This window comes from Nannospalax galili, unplaced genomic scaffold (genome assembly GCF_000622305.1).
Source record: "Nannospalax galili isolate Female #2095 unplaced genomic scaffold, S.galili_v1.0 scaffold78, whole genome shotgun sequence".
Taxonomy (NCBI): Eukaryota; Metazoa; Chordata; class Mammalia; order Rodentia; family Spalacidae; genus Nannospalax; species Nannospalax galili.
Window position 1 is genome coordinate 2,500,359 of NW_008343387.1, and position 7,580 is coordinate 2,507,938.

Here is a 7,580-nt window from a genome sequence, read left to right on the forward strand (position 1 = left end):
AGAAAGAAAAAGAAACAGAGGGAGAAGTCCCAAACTCCTTCTATAAAGCCAGTGTCATTCTAATACCAAACCCCATAAATATTCAACAAAAAAGAAAACTATAGACCCATATCTTTAAAGAACATAGATGCAAAGATATTCAACAAAATACTTGAAAACAGCATAGAGACACACATCAAAAAAATAAAGCCAGCTTTATTTCAGAGATGCAGGGATGGTTCAAGATTTGTAAGTCAATAAATGTAATAAAACATATAAATGCACTTAAAGAAAAAAAAACACATGGTTATCTCAATAGCTGCAGAAAAGGCATTTGACAAAACCCAACATGCATCCATGTTAAGTCCTAGAAGGAGTTGGTCTGGACAGAACATACCTCAACATAATTAATGCTGTATACAACAAACCCATAGCCAACATCATCCTAAATGGAGAAAAACTGGAAGCATCCCCATTAAAATCATGAAACAGACAGGCCTGTCCACTACCTTCATTCCCTTTCAATATAGTGCTTGAAACCCTTGCTAGAGCAATAAGACAAGAGAAGGAGATTAAAGGAGTACCAGTTGGAAAAGAAGAGGTCAAGTTATCCCTATTTGCAGATGATATGATTTTATACTTATGAGATCCCAAAAATTCCACTAGAAAACTGTTAGAAGTGATTAATGCTTTCAGTAAAGCAGCAGGATACGAAATCAACTTACAAAAATCAGTAGCCTTTTTATACCAATGAAAAGCAATCAGAAAAACCATGAGAGGAAACCCTTCCATTCCCAATAGCCTTCAGATTTTTTTTTAGGAATATACCTAACCAAAGACATTAAAGACCTCTACAGTGAAAATTTCAAAACTTAAGAGATATAGGAAGACACTAGGAGATGGAAGGACCTACTATGCTTGTGGATTGGTAGAATCAATATTGTGAAATGACCATCTTACCAAAAGCAATATATAAATTCAATGCAATTCCAATCAAAATACCCATGACATTCTTCACAGAGCTTGACAAAATAACCCTAAAATTCATATGGAATCACAAAGGAGCTCAGATAGCCAAAACAATCTTGGGCAAAACAATGCTGGGGGGAATCACCATACCAGATCACAGGTTATATTACAGAACTACAGTCATAAAAACAGCATGGTACTGGCATAAAAATAGACATGTAGATCACTGGAACACAATAGAAGACCCAAACATGATTATGTGCAATTTCAGCCACCCAATATTCAACGAAGGTGCTAAGGATACACAATCGAGGAAATATAGCATCTTCAACAAAAGATGCTGATTAAACTGGATTTCTGTCTGCAGAAAAATGAAACTTCACCCTTATCTTTCACGAAAATCAACTCCAAGTGGATCAAAGACATCAATATAAAACCCTAAACTCAGAAATTGCTAAAAGACAACATAGGCAGCACCCTTCAAGATATAGGCATAGGAAAGGACTTTCTAAACCAAACTCCAGCTGCTCAGGCACTAAGATCAACAATCAATAAGTGGGTCCCCATTAAATTACAAATTTTCTGTACAGCAAAAGAAACAACTAAGGAAGGGAAGAGGAAACCCACTGCATGGGAGAAAATCTTCACCAGATACACATCCTACACAGGCACTAAAATCCAAACTAGGGGCTGGAGAGATGGCCCAGTGGTTAAAAACACTGGCTGTTCTTGCAAAAGACCCAGGTTCAAATCCCAGAACCCACATGGCAGCTAACAACTGTCCATAATTCCAGTTCCAGGGGGCTCTGACAGCCTCTTCTGTCTTCCATGGGCACTGCATGACATGGGTTCACTCACCTACATTTAGGCAATACATGCATACACATAAAATAAAAAGAAAAAGAATATTAAAAAAATAAAGTCCAGAATAGACAAAGAACTCAAAAAAGAAAGAAAGAAGAGGGTAAACGACCCAATAAAAAGATGGGCGATAGACCTAAACAGAGAGTCCTCAAGCAAGGAAATAAAAATGTCAAGGAAGCACCTTAAAAATTGTCAACATCCTCAGTAAGTAAAGAAGTGCAAATCAAAACCATTTTAAGATTTCATCTTACCCCAGTCAGATTGGCCAAGATCAAGAGAATGAAAGACTCCAAGTGCTGGAAAGGATGTGGAGAAAGAGGAATGCTCATTCACTGCTGGTGGGAATGCAAACTCGTGCAATCACTGTGGAAAGTAGTGTGGAGAACCCTCAAAATACTAAAAATGAACCTACCATATTATCCTGTGATACCACTCCTTGGCATATACCCAAAGGATTCACCATATTGTAGCAATACCTGTAGATCCATGTTTGTTGCATCAAACTGATGAGTGGCACCAGCTGATGCGTGGTTAGTGAAAATGTGGTACATCTACTCAGCAATGGAGTTCTCAGCAGTAAGAAAAGATGAAATTATGAAAATTGCAGGTAAATGGATGGAGCTAGAAAGTGTTATACTAAGTAACACAAACTCAGAAAATCAAGCCATATGCATTTTCCCGCATTTGTGGATTGTAGCACCAATATGTGAGTGCCTTATATGTGAGTATATAAATTCTGAAATAACACCAGGAGCCAGGCAAAGGCAAAGGATACATGGAGATAAAGGAAAAGAAACAGCCTGAAAGGGGGGTAGTAGGGAACAGATGCTATCTGAGTCAGGTGGAAAAATTGTGAGTAATTGGCAGGAAAGAAAGGAGGGAGGGGCATGCAAGGGACGATAGTGTGGGGGAGTAAAGAAAGCCAGGAACAGAAAAATGGCGGGAGTCGGGAGTTATTGGGGTAAGGGTTGGAATAATGGGGACACTGACTAGGAAGGGAGGGATGAGGGAGACTGGGTGGGAGAAAAAAGTGTAGAGATGAGTGGCTCTGCTGGAGGTGGTGGATAGGCTAGAAAACTTAGAGGGAAAACTGATGACCTAGAAACCCTATGAGAAATACAGGTAGGGTGTGTCTGAATATTAATGCATATGTATACCTAGGAGCTGCTTGGAAGGGAATGCAGTATAGAAGAGACCTCCCTTAGAGTGACAAACATGCCATATAGTACTCATCAAAGAAGTTTCTTTTTGCAACAGATGGAGGCTACTGCAGAGTTGCACATCTGGTCAGGCACAGAGAACATACACCTGGGAGATGCCAAGTACTAGGTGACACATCTGCAGTCGAATCTTTACAACCAAGCCTCATGGAACTTAGTGGACTAAGGAGTAGAGACAGGGCTAATGCACCCCTCAACTCTCACCAATGAGGCTTCCATGTACATCAGAGTGTGATATGTACAGAAGGCCTCACTGGCCAAGTTTTGGAGAATAAGAGACTGCAGCATGCAGGATGAAAATTCACCCATCTGTGGCTCAGGGACCATTACAGAAGAGGAGGTGGAGAGATTGTAAGAGCCAGGGATGGTTCATGAACCTGGGGAGGTGAAGGCTTCTTGGCCAATGGAGGCTTGCTCATGTATGCCTGCGGCAGCGGTGACATCAAATTTGGGACCCTTGTCACCTCACTTAAACAAGGGCCCAAAGGGGAGGCAAGAAATAGGTGGCAGGCCAGCAATAGGTAGAAAACTATTTGAGACTGATTGCTGCTGAGGGAGAGTATGACTTACATAGAACCACTGGATGGGTTGATTAGACTCCAGTGGACACATTTACACTGAAGGACATTTGGGTACAAACACCTGAATGAATAAGACTCAGCATATATGGCAGCGTGCATAGGGTTTGGTGGTGGCGGATATCGAGAGGAAAGGGGGTCTGGATGTGAGTGGGAAATATTGTATGAAATTTTAAAAGATCAATAAGAAAAGAAAGAAATAATTTTAGTGAAGAAGGATTTGTGTATGATGATTAAAAAAATTATTTCACTGCTGCTTGAACACAAAAATCTATTCAAACTGTTTAAAGCACTATTTTCAAATCAAAACAAATAGTCACCCAAATATCTAAAATCTTTATCTCTTTTTGCCAATTGTGGGAACTTCATGTATTTCATGACATTCCTTGTGTAACCCCAATACAAGTCATAATTATACCAATTTAATTATTATTTAAAAATTTAATGCGTAAATGAAAAAGGGGAAATGAAAGATTACCTGCTCAGAGACAAATTATCCTTTACATCTTTTAAAGATAACTTATACTTTAATTTTTTAAAACTGATCCTATCCCTGCCCCCCCCCAGCATCTGCTAGAAAAACATCTTAAAATACAAGTTTTATCAAAATTTATGGTTTTATATAAACTAAGTTAAGTACAAATTAGTGGCTGGATCCAATTTCTCTCATCAATTGGAAATGAGGCTCCACATCTGTACTTTCTCCTATCGGCCTCCTTTGAACTTAGCATGACTGGAAAAGTCATACCAGAAAACAACACCTTAACAAGGGAGACTTTTTTCTGAATTTCAGCCATGCATGAATAACTTTCATGTTCTGTGTGCTTTTACCAATGCTGCACTGCATGTGCCATCTACTCCAGAGAACTTAGATGACATCATGCTGATCTATGCTGATTTTCCAGTACACCACCTGTAATTAGCCCCCCACCCATGATTAGTCCATCTCCCATGACCACCCAATGGATGTGCTTCTCTGTTTATAAAACCAAGAATGGGGAACTATAGGGCTGACTTTTATAAATGGACATAAACTTTAACAAATGTACATAATTAGCCCCAGCAAAACCATGTGGTCTTATGTCTTGTAACCTGGGCATCTGCTCTAGTTTCCTTGGCAACGTCAATTTGGTGCTCCACCCAAAAAGGTAATGAATGAGTGATGAATGTAGGTATGCTTGAGAATTAACATATCAAAGTGCTGAAATGAAATTGGGAAGGACATTTGACTTTGGATGAATGAGATATTCTAGAATTAGGAATAAAAGACTGGGTGGTCTGTTAAGAAAAGGGTGGAGTCAAACTTGTAATTCCCCAATTGAAGATGGAAAAACAAGTTTGAATAAAATTATGAGTGGGGCCTGACTTGAGGACACAGTTCCATCAGTGCAGTTCCAGGAGACAGATGGTTCCAAGAGATATCTAGGGTAACAAGTGTCCTCTGAGTATGGGCCCACACTTAAGAACTAAATTCAAGTCAGGCTTTTTGTTTAGGTAATTGTAATGTTGGCATAGTTATGTTTCATTACAGGGAATCCATAACCTTTTTCTGGCCACTGAGGGCATTGCATGCATGGGTGCACTTATATACATGCCGGAAAACAGTCATACATGCTTTTAAAAAGCCCAAAATGGAACTACCATATGATGCATCTATGCTACTCTTGGGCATATAACCAAAGGTCTTTATATCCTACTATAGATATACTAACACAACTTTGCTTATTGTTGCTTTACTCATGGTAGCAGGAAGTGGTATAAGCCTAGATGCCCAATAATACATGAATTGATCATGAGAACGTGGTACATATACACAATGGAATATTCTTCAGCCGTAAAGAGAAAATGAAATTATGAAATTGCAGGAAAATGGATGAAGCTAGAAAACTTAAGCATCACCCAGCCACTGTGCCTTGACTCCCACAATCTCATTCCCCCTACCAGCTACCCCACCCTATCTCTCCTCCTAGCATGGGCACTGGCCCATTTCTTCTCAGGGCACCCCAGACCTTTGGACTACCCTCTTGGCCCAGACTCCTCACTGCTTCCTGAGCCTTTGCACCCATACCAACACAGTTCCTCAGTCTAGTCCCCTGGAGCCCTCAAAGGCTGTTCCCTCTCTCATCTCACCTTTGCATACCTGAGACAAGCCTCCATCCCTGGCTGTCCCACCTCCAACATGGATTCCTGAGCCCAGCCTCTTTCCCTGTGTGCTCTGGACTCCTGAGATCAGCCTCCTTCCCTGACTGCCTGAAAGTCCTGAATTCTAACTCTACCTAGCAGTCCTCCCAAACTGTACTGTGCCTGCTGACTAGAGGGATCCAGACCTTAGGAGAAGGCCTGAGAGCATCTGATCCTCATCCCACTTGGGCCTCGGTTGGAACTCATGAGCAGTAGGACGAAAGCCATCTGGCCCCTCCAATGTAAAATCAAAAGAGAGAACCTGAAGCCTAGACAAAAAAGCTTTTCTTGTCCACAAGTAAATCACAAAGGCACATGGAGTTTACAAACAGAAGCAGACCTAAACTCAGCAAAGGAAGGGTTGAGTCTCACATAAGAATCAGAAACTACCAAAGAAACCTACATGCTGAAGTCACAGTGAAAAAATAATAGCATGAAAAACCCAAATAGTATATCCCCACCAAGTACCAACAATTCTGTAGAGGATTACAAGGAAAACCACCTAGAGATAACACAGGACATAGAATTCAAAAGATCAACTATAAACCTGATAAAAGAATTCAGTCAATTTAAAGAACACACAAAGAAATCAAAGAACTGAAAGAAGATAGGGATAAACTTCTGAATGAATTCAGGAAAGAGTTAGAAACATAGACGAATACTCAGGCTGAAATGAACAAGGAAGTGAAACTCTCAATAAGCCAATTAGAATCCATGGGAGAAAGCCTCACCAATAGGATCAATGAAATGGAAAAAAGAATATCAAGACTGGAAGATAAAGTGGATGAATTGGACCATTCAAGCAAAGATTATGAAAATTTTAGGAAAACACAGGAATGGAATATGTAGGAATTGTGTGACAGCATAAAAAGACCAAACTTAGGCATCATAGGCATAGAGAAAAGAGAAGAATCTCAAGATAATGATATGGACCATATCCTCAACAGGATTGTAGAAGAAAATTTCCCCAAATTAAAGAAAGACATGCCCATACAAATATAAGAAGCATATAGGACACCAAATAAATGGGACCAGAAAAGAAACTCTCCACGGCACATCATAGTAAGAACACTAAATGTACAGAATAAAGAGACAATACTGAAAGCTGCAAAAGAAAAACAACAAATCACATATAAAGGAATACCCATCAGAATTACAGCTGGCTTTTCAGTGCAAACTACAAAAGCCAGAAGAGCCTGGACCAAAGTATTCCCAGTTCTGAATGACCACAGATGCCACCCAGATTACTTTATCCAGCCAAAATGTCTATTATAATTGAAGGGGAAAGAAAAATCTTCCATGACATAAATAGGGTGAAAAAAATTCATGTCCACAAAACCAGCCCTTCTGAGAGTTCTTGAAGCAATATAAAGAGCTGAAGAATGGCATGGCTATACACAAGGGGTAATAGAAAGAAACTTAATGAAGGTATGACTGTGAAAATGCACAGTTACACCAAGAATGTAAACAGAGATCAAAACGGCAGGAATCAATACACATCTTTCATTAATAACTTTAAATATCAATGGACTGAACTCCCCAGTCAAAAGACACAGACTAGGTGAAAGGACTAAGAAACAAAACCTATCTTTTTGTTGTCTTCAAGAAACCTATCTCACTTTCAAGGACAGGTGCTACCTTAAGGTGAAAGGATGGAAAAAAATATTCCAAGCAAATGGTACCAAGAAAAAAGCAGGAGTAGCAATTCTAATATCTGACAAAATAGATTTCAAACTAAAACTGATAAAGAGGGTCACTTCATTCTGATCAAAGGAAAAATTGACCAAGA